Here is a 14906-nt window from a genome sequence, read left to right on the forward strand (position 1 = left end):
GCCTCCACGACGCATGCGCGAGAATATGACGTAGCGCCGGTGTTCGTGAATCGATGAAATACACACTTAAGCCCCATTTTGAGCACTACGCCGAGACCTAAAGCACGATCAATGTAGAATCCAACAGCTTAGACACGCGCGTCTTCCTCTGCTCGTAAACAAATCGCTTCTGGGTCATATGTCCGAACGCCGGATCTGCGTCATATTCTCGCGCATGCGTCGTGGAGGCATACACGGAAGTCGAGAACAAGTTGGATAAAGGTGTTATTTTGATTTTTTTTTGCGCACAAAAACTATTGTCGTCGCATTGTATGATTATTGTAGAGCCACTGTGGTGAGATAGACTTTGTAACGACGTTTTAAGTGCCTTTCATGGATCTTGGAAGTGTCAATGTACTGAATGCCAATGGAGGCCTGTGTGAAGCCTTTCTCAGCATCAGCTTTCAACTAAAATATCTTCATTTGTGTTCCGAATATGAACGGAGGTCTTACGGGTGTCCAACGACATGAGGGTGAGTAATTAACGACAGAATTTTCATTTTTGGGTGAACTAACCCTTTAAGTTTGTCAGTTTTGCAGGCGCCGCATGAGGCCTTACCGAAGGTCTTGACATTAACATTAAAAGTTACGTTAACTGCTATCCCAGATAGCAAAAAATATCGGCACGGCTTCTTTTTGCCGCCGGCCCTAAGCTGTCGGCTATAGGTGCGTCCCGCTGGCGGTGATGAAACGTTTGCCGCCGAATACGTCACTCCCATTTCTTGCGAGATGCCGCGGCCGACTAGCCGGCGGGCCGCCGGCTTCATTTTCTCTGGCGGTTGCCTCCGCCTAATGGACCGCGGCCGGCTGGCGGCAAGCCGCTTTGATATACAAGGATTTTTACTCTCAAATTCGACCAGCCACGTTGGCTATGTTTGGCTTGTTGGGAAATAGAGTGGAACTGACAGCATTTTAACTAGTTCTCACATTTGAAGCGATTATAAAATCATAATAGCCCCTAGCCTATATGTGAATTATATCAAATATTAGTTTTTTTTGCTCCAAAGCCATTAGGGTTTATAACAGATTCTTGACTCTTGATTCCATGATAAGGTTAGGTTTAGGAAATTTCATTTAAATTTTCACTTGATTATTTGCATGTTGAGTGTGTTTAAACAGTGTTGGTCAATTTGACCCATAATGGATGTAATACTTTTTTTTTTTTTTTAGCATAATAGGAGGGTTAAGAAAGTTTGAAAGTTCATTTTAGGATATTGAACACTTTTATTTTTGTATTGCCCTTTTTCTATTTCTTTTTGGACTGACTTTAAAATAGACATGACAACAAATTAGAACTTAGAACTTCATGACATTTTACTTTGTTTTCAAAACCCATATTTTTCTGAAAAACAAAAATATATTATTAATTATTTAGGAAAAATTCTACATTCATAAGACAAGAATAACTCAAAAGAAGCCCTCTAATATTACCTTTTATAAAGCTGATTTTTACAATATAGGACTACTTTGAAACCCTTTCAAACATGAGGTCGCAAAACAAAAAGCTTACAAAAACAGAAACCTGAAAGCTTTTCAATTTCATGTGACTGCCTTAATATTATAAAGTATTTTCTATCTCAGAATTCTTATTTTTATTATTTATTTTATATACATTGTTACATTTGTTGTTATTCTTTGTTCTACATATTCGGAACTGTACCACAATGCTTTATTATTTTTATTTTTCTCTCATTGTACTTGTACTAATTTAAATAAAAATAAAACCAAACCAAACAGAAAAGTACCTCCACCGGCCGAGAGGGGCAGTATACCTAAAAAAGACGGAAGACAAACCGGAAAAACATATGAAACAGATTTACCAACAGCAGCCGGCAACTCATCACACGGTTTTAGTATTTGAAGAGAGGAGATAAGAAGATATCCTCGACTACGAGCGTTTAAGTAAGTACATGTTTCCTTTTTGTGTAACACAATATTATGTTCATTTTTGATGTATATACCGGAAGGTTGTTTTAATTTGTTTGTGCCGACACGCACGCTGCTAGTCTAGTGTTAGCTAACACGTGCTGTTTCGCCTTTTTTACACACTGAGTTCAAGCATGTTCTACATGTTAAAATGTATCTAGCTACTGTAGGTAAATTAGCCAAAGCTTTACATCTAGAAAGACTTAAGTTTAACTTTTGGTGTTTTCTAACAAAACAGAATGATATATATAGGTTATTTAAATTATTTTGTTAGTCCGAACAAGCATGCTGCTAGGTCAGTTTTAGCAAGTGTTAGCTAACATGTGCTGTGTTGCTACTGTTCTTCTAGCATTTAAGGTGATTTATGAGTTATTTCTCTAAACTGCTGTACTTTTTATGTTTGAGGACAATGCAGTTTACATGAATCACTACACTGAATGAATACATTTTACTGTTCCACATTTGGCTGACCAGTTCCCCCCCCCACAGCATAGCTACTGTATATTCTGTATATAACGTTAACAATGCGGTTTTGTTCACATTTTCTTGCAGATACCTTGACCAGAGCACAATCGGTTATCTTCATCCAAGAGACCTACTGTTGGACAATCGTTTCGGCTTTCAAGGTAAATAAATTGTTAGTCACAATGTCTAGTTACTGGGCTATAAGGAGAAGAATATTGAAAGGAGTTGAGATGGACAAACAGGAAATTGCAGCTGTTGGAAACTTAAACAGTATGGAAAATTGTGCCTTTAGTTGTTGTTTTATATATATATATATATATATATATATATATATATATATATATATATATATATATATATATATATATATATATATATATATATATATATATATATATATATATTTTTTTTTTTTTTTATGTAGATTTCCAGAATGAGAACCAAGCCCTGAGGGAAAGCAATGCACGAGCAGGTGAGAACATGCACTCTTTCTTAAATTTTACTTCTTTGACTGTGATGTAGGTCCAAAATTACCAAATGCCTTTCATTTTGTTGCTTCGGATGACAGCGGCTCACTTCAAGAGCAGGTGAAGCAAGTGAAACAATGTTGATGACGTTTGCTCGTACTGGGCAATCAGGTACAACTTGCAAACAACACCTGTGGTTGTTGGTTTAATTCCCACTGGGGCCACCTGTACATGTAGTAGACCTAGTTGTAAATGTCATAGTTTAGTAGTTGAGGGACCAGGACTGACTGCTTTATTCTTTTATTCTGTGAACCCCTGTAGGTGCAGATCAGACACTAATGCTGCGACGTCTTGGAGAGTTTGGCGATGTTGTGCGTTGCATGGACAACAAAATGGACACTATGCGGCAACATTTCAGTGCCAATGTGTCTTTTGGAGAGTTCTCCCTGCCAGGGGGTCTGTTACTCCCCCTCGACAACCCATTTGGCGTTGCTTGACAACAGTTTGAGGCAGGATAAAGAGCTCCAGTAAGTGTGCTGATTTTGTTTATAATGCTGTAGGGTAATCTAAAAAGTAACATTTTAAGATTGTACACTGCATATTCTACAGTCTGAATCCACAGCCTGTCACATTTTTATATTTATGTATGAGAAGCTTCAGAGATATGTAATTTGTAACACTTTTTTGTATTTTCAGCTTCGGTTTTTGGCAATCAAATGTGGGAGGGACCTAAAAACAACCGTGTGGCGAATGCTTCAGAGTATCTTCTCTAATCACCTTTCCATTAATACAACCTGGACGGGTGTAGGGGATAAAGCATGTTTTAGAGACATGTTCCTGAAGACCATTGTTCAAAGTAATATATATATAAAAATATATAAATTTGTTATATATTTAAGTAGATGTGTGTGGCCTTATGCCATTCAAATGGAATGACAGATCTGTATTTTCTACAGGAGCCATCCGGAAGAACCCGGCGACCCAGGATGCCACTGATGAGGCGGTCCAGGTTAACGTTATGCGTTACCTGAAAGGAACATCTGATCGTGAAGGCGGAAAAAGACGCGCACAGCTGAGAGGGACCCACAGCCGACCTCTTACACCTAGGCTGACTACTGACACCTGGAACCCTTTCTTTATCCTGCAGTCAGTAACATCAAGACCCCTAAAGAAGCCAGAAGTTTAGGCTACACTCACCCAATCCACACTGTTCACTGTGGAAATTACTTTTTTTTTTATTCCCTGTGACCCTGCCTTGAAGGCAGCTCCTTGGATGGATATGGGATGGCGAGGTTGTTTGTCCTTTATATAGGCGCACAAGAAGTCACTGAAGATAAGCCAATTTGCGCTGCCTCATTCTGGAGGTCGGGGAAAACCAGAGAACCCATAGTCAGGCTTGTTATAATGGTCTGTTCTACTACTGTTCTATTCTTCTCCAGAGCTTTACTCTAAATTATTACCATTTATCCTATTGTTAGAAATGGCTTGTTAAATGTGATGTTATACCTCGATTTATTTGGTATCCTGCACATTCTTTGGTACCAAATATCCTCATTATTTGATATAATGTTTAATGGTAATTCTTTTCATCCCAGAGCTGACCTCTTTGTTATTAACAAATATTGTAAGTGTTATAATTTGCTTGTAAGGCTGTTTTTTTTTTTAAACCAAAATTTAATTGGAAACATGCAGGTTCTTTAGTAAAAATGTTTTTTTTTTTTGTTATTTATAGGCCTATTTAAGCTTATTTATTGTCTGTTATTTGTATTTCATTTATATTATCTTGTATCATTGACAGTTAGGCCTACTGTACTTTGAAATGTGGAATAAAAATGCCAAATGGGAATTTATCTGGTTTGTTCAATTATTATCCATCATAAACTGCATGTTACAAATATATGAATAATAAATAAATAAATATTTATTACACAATAAGCGGAGGCAGATCGCTCGAAAAAAGCGTTTGCCTCCGCCGGGCCGCCTTTTGGTATAAAGGCGGCGGAACGGCGGTTTGCCTGCGGGCCGGCGGCGGAACGAAGGCGGTAGGAAGCCGGCTGCCGCTTTTAAAAAGCGGCTGCCGCCGGCGGTGCGCCGTCAAACGTGTTTGCGATTACGCAATTCTGACGCTTCTACAGCCGCCGGATCACCGCCGGTGGTCCGCCGACTCATTGCTATCTGTTTGTAGCAGACCTGCAAACTTGTCGCTTTTCGGCAACAATCACCGTTTTTTTGGTTAATTGGGTCATTTATGTGAATCGCGTAAAACCGGGGTGGGGGTGGTGGGGTGCGCGCGGCAAAAAATGAGGTAATTGCAACAGCGCGCATCCGAAGGTGCACGACTTTACCCAACCCTACTGTTTACACAATAGCTGATGCGAGAGTAAGTGTAACATAAAGCAATATGGCAACCATGTTAATCTCTTTTATTAATATTCTTTTATAGGGCTATTTAGATCAACAATCTGGCGAGCGTGTTGTTTTAGGCTAATACACCAACAGCAAATTGTCATTAAAAAAAATCACAAAAAAATTGAGCCGGGGGCACGCAATGTGGTATCATGAAAATTCGTAAATATGTATAGGCTACGTGTGTGTTGCAAAGCAGCTGTTTATGGACCTAGTCCGCTTTAACATTGTTTTATTAGTTTTTAAACGCTTTAACTTAATCTGTTGATATATTTGTTTGAAATATTTTGAAACCATTTGTTCAAGTAAAAAGATTAAATATTTCTTTTGCATTGCAATAACATCAATGATCCTGATATTTTCATAAATAAACTCTTCTTTCATTTGTGTTGCTTCTTTAGAAGACCATCAGATCAACTGGGAGGAGGGATTCAAGGAATAGGTAAGCTCTTTAGTAGGTGGAATTTAGGTAAATGTTTCAGAGGTTTGTTGTTATCTGTCATTTAGAATTAAGGTAACCAAAAGTCAGTTATTGAGAGTCTGGGAAAAAAACTAAATTATCATACCTTTCTAATTTTTAATGACAGATGGGATGGCCTTGTAAATTATGCAGTGCTGTTGTACCAGCAAAGACTGATATGAAGTGTCCAAAGGTGTGAGCAAAGTTTCTTTTATTTTCATGATTTTTGGACAAACACACTCTGTTTGTGAGTTGCTTTGCAATTACAAATAGAAACAATGAGCACATTTGAACTAGTGTTTAACCTTGAGGTTCCATGAACGTCTATATCAGACGTGCAGAACACGTCCAAAACAGACATCATAAAAACTTTCATTCTGGCTCTTCAGTGGACATCTTTTCAACGTACACCTCTAGTGACAAAGATGTCTTTTGGACATAACTTTGCTTAGTGGGAATCATCTGATGATATAACTGTAAGAGTGGCATTTTCAGATACTTTTACTTAACCACACCTATGTGTTATCAGCTGAACCCCTCTCCCCTTTGAGGATTTAGGCCTTGGAGGTGACTTGTGTATGTGATGTAGTCTAGCAGGTTTGTTGTGTCAAGTGAGACTGTACTGAAAGTTGTACTATGAAGCCAGTTCAACAGGCCAGGCTTTCTGTGCAGGAGCTGACTCGACCAAACTTAAAACCTTTTGTGAACTTTAAATGTGTGATTTTATTGAAGGCTTTTGAATATCGTTCTCTGTTGTCACTTATTGTTCTGTTTATGTCTCATACAGGGAAAAACAGAGAGCAGTGTCCACGAGGACTTGAAAATGAGCAATATGCAGATATATGTCTGCCGTGAACCAGATGCAGTGGGCATCTTCATTGAGGGAATCCCAGTCCTTACTGATCTTGGAAATCTGGCCAGGGCATGTTGCCTGCTTCTGGGGATGAAATATGCTCTGAACCTGCAGTATCCACCACAACTCTGCAAAACATTTGAGGTGTTCCAAAGACTTTTTGTGGGACTTGACACACTGCGCCCAAAACCTTCCTCCCGATTCATGACACTAAAAAACAAACTTCTGAGTTAGTTGGTCAAATGCCAGCCTCGCACTCATAAATGGCAATGTCATTGTGTTTTCAAGAGTTTTTCAGAAGATTGTTCTGAATGTTTAATTGTTAATTGGCTGCAGTTCAGAAGTTCTGTTATATAAACCATTTTATGGTAAAATGTTTTAATACATACTAAGATGTACTGTGCACTTACGGATTGAAGCTGAAGTCAGTTATTTTGTGTCAGATGCCGTGATCCGGCTTCTCTGTGTTTTATTTTAATGTCCTTGTAAGGATATATGCAAGATTGTTTTTTTTTTATTTTTTTATGTTTTCTTTGCTTCACCACTCTTGCTCGGTGGGCAGTTTAACTGAGAAAAACGTGATAGTCAAGCACAGACTTTTTCAGTTCCTGGATAAGCCTCCAGCTGCTGGGCCCTTGACTCAGTTCTGTTATGTCAAATGCTGAGGTCAGAGGCCCTTTAATTTATTTTATTTCATTGTCAAATGTTTTAGTAGAATATGGCAAAGATTGTACTTAAAACATGTTCTTGTATTAGTTTATGTTTTAATACATATGAAAAGGTACTGTACAGTGCACTAAAGTCAGTCCTTTTATGTAAATCGCTCAGGTCAAGAGTCACTGTATTTTAATGTCAGTGTTAAGAGTACACCGGTTGCACTTTGAAGGTGTTCTATGCTGCACTTAAAGATGAGGTCAGAAGTTTCTGTAACTTTTAATGTTTACATTACCATTGTTGTGTTACATTAACATTAAAATTGATTACAGAAAATTAGTTCACCCAATTGTTTGTAATAAACGTTGGAAACGAATACCTCTCTTTCCTTATTTATTAAATTTATGGCAATGCTAACTAATTATTTCAAGTGGATTGAAGAAATAATTTTTCTAAATTAATGAGAGTAAATTAATTAATTAATTAAAATTAAAAAGTTTAATTTTTTATTTTAAATGTTACTTATTTTAACTAAGTATGATTTGGTCAATATGCTGCTCTTTGTCACAATGGTTCAACTCAAATGTTTTGCTTTATCTTGTAGACTCTACTTGATTTTTTAGCAGTAAATTAATTAATTAATTAAAATTAAAAAGTTTAATTTTTTATTTTAAATGTTACTTATTTTAACTAAGTATGATTTGGTCAATATGCTGCTCTTTGTCACAATGGTTCAACTCAAATGTTTTGCTTTATCTTGTAGACTCTACTTGATTTTTTAGCATACAGTAAAATACATAATACTGATTTTTACCAACTCAAAATACCAAGAAGTTCACTAAACTTACAAAAAGTAGTTGGAAAATGTTGCCTTAATTTTTTTGAGTAGAATTTAAGTAACAGTTTTTACAGTGCACCTTAGTCAAAGAACCGGTGAAGAACCTCTGAAGAACCGCTGAAGAACCACTGAAGCACCAAAATTGGTGCTATATAGCACTTAAAAAGGTTTCCCTATGATTACGAGCCAAGAACCATTTTTGGTGCCATATAGAACCTTTTTTTTTTTTAGAGTGCATGGATTATGTGCACATTAAAATCCCTTTCACATTAAATGTCATATTTTATCTGCATAATATACTACACAAGATATCATAATCACAGACTTACAACTTAGTATATTGCCACTAATACCACATTAAAATAATAAAAAACAATAATTGCTCGACTTCGCATTAACTGCCTGCTGCATCTGAATTTCAGTAATTTGAGGTACCTCGCATTTTGCTGTATGAGCTTTGGCATGCATCACACTGAGAAATGGCCTCATTTCCATCAGCGGTTGAAGATCTGATGATTCTTCAGTCACTTTGCTTAGGTATGGCCAGTACCTAAAAAGAAGCACAGCATAAGTAGGCATTAACCAACACTTTGCCTGGCCATCAATATAAAACGACTGAAAAAAATCAGGCACTATATGACAGAGAAAAATTACCTGCAAACAACATCCATGCAGAAGAAAGTGACATTGGCCCTCTCTAACAATTCCCTCTGTAAAAACATTGGGTAGGCGAAGACCTCGCCACGGTAGTGGTTCAGTCCTCGCAGCAATATTCCGTGTCTGATACATAAGAGGACAATATGGTTAATGATCAAATTACACAAGAAGACCTGTGGAAAACAAAGCTAATCAAAACCCTCTTTTCAAAGCTTAACACACACACACACACACACACACACACACACACACACACACACACACACACACACACACACACACACACACACACACACACACACACACACACACACACACACACACACACACACACACACACACTCTCTCTCCCCCCCACACACACACACATTTCCCCATCAATCTGTACATATGTGACTAACTGAGCTTTAAAACAATCTTCTTGGGAAAAAAATCTGTTAAGGGAATTTACTTCCCATAAGGAAATTAAACATGACTCTGATACATTTATCCAAAAATGAGTTTCCATAGCGTGTGACAAGTGGTATCTGTACAATTGCACACTTCTGATCTATCCACATACCTGCAGACTGCCACTTGTATCCCCTCTTCATCTATTTTGGACGATGATTTTTTTGACGTTTCCTTACTCGCCCTGAACCTTGAAACGCCACATGTTCCACTGTTATCTGCCTGTAAAGTCAGATATCACTCGTCTTAACAAATAGAAAAAACAAAAGACACACAAACATAAGCAGTAGATATACTGTCTTAATATTCAATATTAGACATACTCTTGTCGTGCTGCTGCCTCTGACATTGTTAAGAAAGGCTGATACCTCCTCATCTTTGGCAAGAAATAACCCCTTGTACAAAGAGGGTTCCTCATTCCTGTCCATTAAAATTGATCACAAAAAAATGCACTTTTAACTGACCAAACATTTATTACTCTACATGCAACTATTTCTATGACAATGCTGTGGTTTTGATATTGACATTAATGCCTGTGTAATATTAACATACCCCCCTGATTTTTTGAAGCGATAATGTTTGCGATTGCCATCACAACACACTGCCAACATGTCTGGGTGACATGCTGGACAATAAAAATCATTTACTTCACACATCACCTCTTCTGTGTGCTTGCAAAAACAATATTCGAAAAAGCTTTTCTGGAACGTGTCTGCACAGACATTCCCCGGCTATGACATAAAAATAATTATTAGGGTTTACAGAAAATAAATATTACAATATTACAGATACAGTAATATGATTATGTGTTACAATGATTCAAGCAGATTTACCCTTCCAGCCTGAACAGAACGGTGCTCCAGTAGCTTTAAAAAGGCATGCCTTGACATTGAAGGAGCCGATACTTTAATGTGAGCATAAGCTTCAAAGACATCAAAACTATATAGTGTCTGGCAGTTTGTTGTGCTTGGCCAGTAACGGTACCTAAGGAGCTCTTTCACCCCTGGGGTCCATTCCACAAGACAGGTAGGACAAACTTTACGAGGCAAACAGAAATCATATCGTCGTGTGAAAAAAAGAGACACATTAAACATGTGTTTCACAGAATCAACTTTTTCCAACTCAACTGATATACATTCATTGTAGTATTTGATATGGCATTAACATTTGGTAATTGGTATATTTCTCAAGAGAAAATCTTTGCCTTGATTGCAATTGTTAACTTCTGCGGTACAACAAAACAAAAAGCAGGACTTTCCAAAGTTACCATTCATGGTGACCACAGAAATATGCTTGCCAGAGGTGACCTCAATCTCTTGGGTGCACTCACATATTGCCCTACGTGCAGGCAATGGCAACTGACATACTGCAATGCAAAGAGGTTGTTACATTTTTCCTCAATCGAGAAGGTGTATCTATACGTGTCATACTAGTGATTCAAAACCAACATCTACAAAATAGACAACTCTACCATGCCATTATCACTGTTTTCTTACTAATAGCACGTTTCATAGTCAAAGACAAACAAAAACATTTTCTTCAGTCAAAGAGTGATTCAAATTAAGAGTTTAAACCTTTTCCACTGACAAAGTCTATCAACCAAGAATATGTGTGTAATAACTCTTTACTAGTCAACAGTAATTGATAATAAATACATACCCTGCTCACAAAAGTGAGGCTGACCATTTTCACCCATCACCACGGCCTTTGTGGGGGGAATAGGCTCCAGGTAGCCATGGAATAGTGCCTCCCTGCCGTGGAACACATTCTTTTTGTGAGCCTCCAAGTCGCATCCTCCACATAGAAATTCCATGTCCAGTGGCACACAATCCAGGCACCTAATTACTGCCTCTCCAGTGCCACACCTGTGGCATTTTTCATGGACATCTCTTTCAGCGGACAGTTTAGTATCGAGCAGCACTGGCCTTGCTGCTTTTGCCCTTGTACCAGCGTGTAGCTGCCGCTGTGCCCAGGGGCGTAACTACAGACAGTGCAGGTAGTGCAGCCGCACTGGGGCCCGTGCGGCCGGTGGGGCCCGTAACGAACGCGGGCCCAGCCAACATCGCAAGCGGGGCCCTGGCGATGAAGTGTCAGTGTGACAGGATGCGCCAATACCTTGGGTTCGCGGGGGCTCGAGCACCCTCGGGGAAAAAGGCTAAATATTCTCCATTCATTTTAACCAATAATAAAAACGATTGCAGCTTTCAGACACGACTTTCATCTCGTTGTATAGTTAATTTGAGGCCGTTTCTATTGCGTTATTTTAATGACAAATGCGAGGGCATTAACGCGCATCCATATTACGAATCTCTCCGCTCTCTAGCAGAAAATCGACGTGCGGTCTCAAACGTCTCACGGCTCTGCTCTTGCTCGCATATTACGTGTGCGTGCTCAAACTGTGTTCTGTGCACTCGTGAATCTATTGCTCTTTCTCTAGAATTTTCTTCTATCCTGGATTTAATGTTGCCAGAAACTTTAGACCACCAGATTTTTCACGATTGACTGATAAAATCAATAACACAGTAACTTAGGTAAGCTACCTATGTAAATTATACGGACTTCACCTTTGCTTCCTTTGAAATCTGATTTTAGTCAGCCAGTTCTCTAGTTATTTTATTGTTTAATATGCCTAGTTATTTTTGAGTTAAGTGCTTATGATAAATGTGTTTAATGAATTATTTATTTAGTGAACTAGTAGGCTACTATCAGATCACCAGATCTACTGTGTGGGCACTGGGCACGCACTGGCAGAAACATCGGCGCCTATGCGTTGTGAAATTAAATGCGCTGAATTTAAAATCACACGTCACCGCTCACTACACCCCGAAATGTGCCCTTTGCCTTGGTGTTTTATCGAAAAAAAAGACAGTAGCACTAGCAAGCAAACGTAGGCTATAGAAATAGGCTACTTTGAGGAAACCAATAAAAATATTCCAATTACCACATAATTAATTAGTCTTGTTTCATTTGTTATATGTCATTTCCACGGCTTTCCAAAAGAGGGGGAAATATTAAGAGATTGGCAGACGAAGAAAGTAAGATGTCAAATTTGCCGTAGGCTATCCCTCGCAGTCTCAGCCAGAGATACACAGCAGCGCTAATTCTGTTTTTGTCATTTACTTACTTCCAAGATAGGCTCTAACACATTTTAAATTAATTTATAACATATAATAAAAGATAAGATATAAAAAAACAATACTTTATATATTATATATATAGCTATATATATATATATGTATATGTATATATATATATATATATATATATATATATATATATATATATATATATATATATATATATATATATATATATATATATGTATATGTATGCATATATATGTGTGTGTGTGTGTGCAAAACAATACATAAGTAATAACAGAATACAAAAAACAAAACAAAAACTAGGAAAATGTACTAGATCTGCGATGTTGACGGCTGTGGAAACACGTCATCGCAGTCCGTGAAAATGGTCCATTCATAAATCTCTATTTGATCACGTGACAAGACGACAATACTCCGGCGGCAAAATCAAACGGCTTAGCTGAGACTGAAGTGCGAGAGTAGCCATGCCATTCAAACATAAAAGTGGTTCTAAAAAGAGACAGGAGAGAAAAGAACAGGAGGAGAAGACTGCAAAGCTTCCAAAATTAGATTCCTTTGGATTTTAGGGTTACTGTGTTAAAAATACCAAAAAGGTTGCGGTAATTTCAAAACCATAGTGCTGATTTGGTAGCCTACATCTGGCTTCTGCGGCCAGGCGCAAACAGCGCAGCCACTGTAGCGTGTGTTGGAGAGAGGTGTACGCAAAGAGAACTGTTCAACTAAATATAAGAAACTGATAAGTGTTGGTCTAAATGAAGTACGTTAGGCACACAAATTTGCATATATTACCTTCTAGAGCGCAGTGTGTGTGTGTGTGTGTCCAACACACACACACAGACCAACACAGGCCCCCGAAGTGTCTGAGAGACCGTGATTAGACGCCCCCTGCAACTGCCACATCGACACGGCATCTCAATAAACCCGTCTCCGGCGTGTTGAGATTGTTCGAATATTACAATTAAATAATACTTAAATCGATATGTCATCCTCAATAAACCCGTCTCCAGCGTGTTGCCTCCGATCATTCGAATATTGCACTTTAATAATTATTTATTCAACATCATCCTCAATAAACCCGTCTCCAGCATGTTGCCCCCGGTCCCTCGAATATTCTGATCTATTATGACCTCCGAGCTGTAAAGCGGCCAGAATAATAATAATAACACGCTGTTTGTTAATTGGCCAGAGGAGAACTGGCACCCCGACTGAGCCTGGTTTCTCCCAAGGTTTATTTTTCTCCATTAGGTCACCTAATGGGGTTTTGGTTTCCTTGCCACTGTTGCCTCTGGCTTGGCGTGCTCAGTTGGGGACATTATTATTTAGATTTATTTCGATGTTTAGTTGAAAAATTTAAACTAAATTAACCATTTAAACTAAATTACTGATCGAATTATTGATCTAACGCCCACACTGGCACTGTATGATACTTGAAATGTTTCCAGAATGGCTATACAGCTGATTAAAATTATGCTGCATTATTTTCCTGTTTAACACTGTAAAGCTGCTTTGAAACAATCTACATTGTTAAAAGCGCTATATAAATAAAGTTGACTTGACTTGACTTGACTTGTGTTTGTATGTGCTTCATAAATGTGCAGACCAGGGGGCCCGTCGTAATAACCTGCACTGGGGCCCATCATTACTAAGTTACGCCACTGGCTGTGCCCATTCTGTTTTTTCTGCTGCCACATTAACCTCAACTGAGTCCAGAGTGTCCCTCAACTCTTGAAGACGTGTTTCTGAAAATAAATGAAAATATATAAATAACTGTTAAACAACCCTTCGATTGAGTGAAGGCACAATAGATAAAAATTACTTAATACGGAATGGTACAAAAATAATTATGACTTAAAATCCGACTTTGACCAAGCCACACACTACAGTGTCCATTCAATGTTGGTTTAATGTACTGTATATGGACTTGCTCATGGTATCACGAACCATTGTATCACAATGTTATCACAAATCATGTAATATGCTTCCGATAATAGACCAGTTTGAAATGAAGAGTTGGAGTGTCTATCACTTCCCAAACTAGGCAAGAATTAACTCCTCTGCAAAAGCACTGAAAAAAGTGCTGAATTGTCAAAAATCTGAATTTCACATTCATGTCTACAACAACAAAATACAAACACAAACCACTTTTAATGTTAGGTGGAGAAGAAGTGTGAGACATCAACAACAATGAATCAAGGAAAAGTTTAGCAAGGTCATTAGAAAAGTTGTTTATATGGAGGAATAGGAAATGTAGTCATAGTGATAAAATAGACATACTCACCAAGACTTGCAGTCAGCTCTTCTTCTATCTGAGGGACTTCCTCAGACACTGTGTTCAATTGAACATCGGAAGCTGTAAAGGCCAATACATTAGTTTATCTATTCTATCAGGGTCTTAAAGCATCATATATTTTAGTCCCGAAAATTCACAAAATTCAATCATACATCTGGCTCAGTGAGCTCAAACCATCTTTTCACTCACCAACATTTAGATAATTATCGTTATTAAACTACAACAACAGTGTTAGAAACAACAAACCTAATGCACGGCGTTCTGCTTTTTGACGTTTCTTACGTCTGTGACATGTGG

The sequence above is a fragment of the Gobio gobio genome (genome assembly GCF_949357685.1).
Source record: "Gobio gobio genome assembly, chromosome: 14".
Taxonomy (NCBI): Eukaryota; Metazoa; Chordata; class Actinopteri; order Cypriniformes; family Gobionidae; genus Gobio; species Gobio gobio.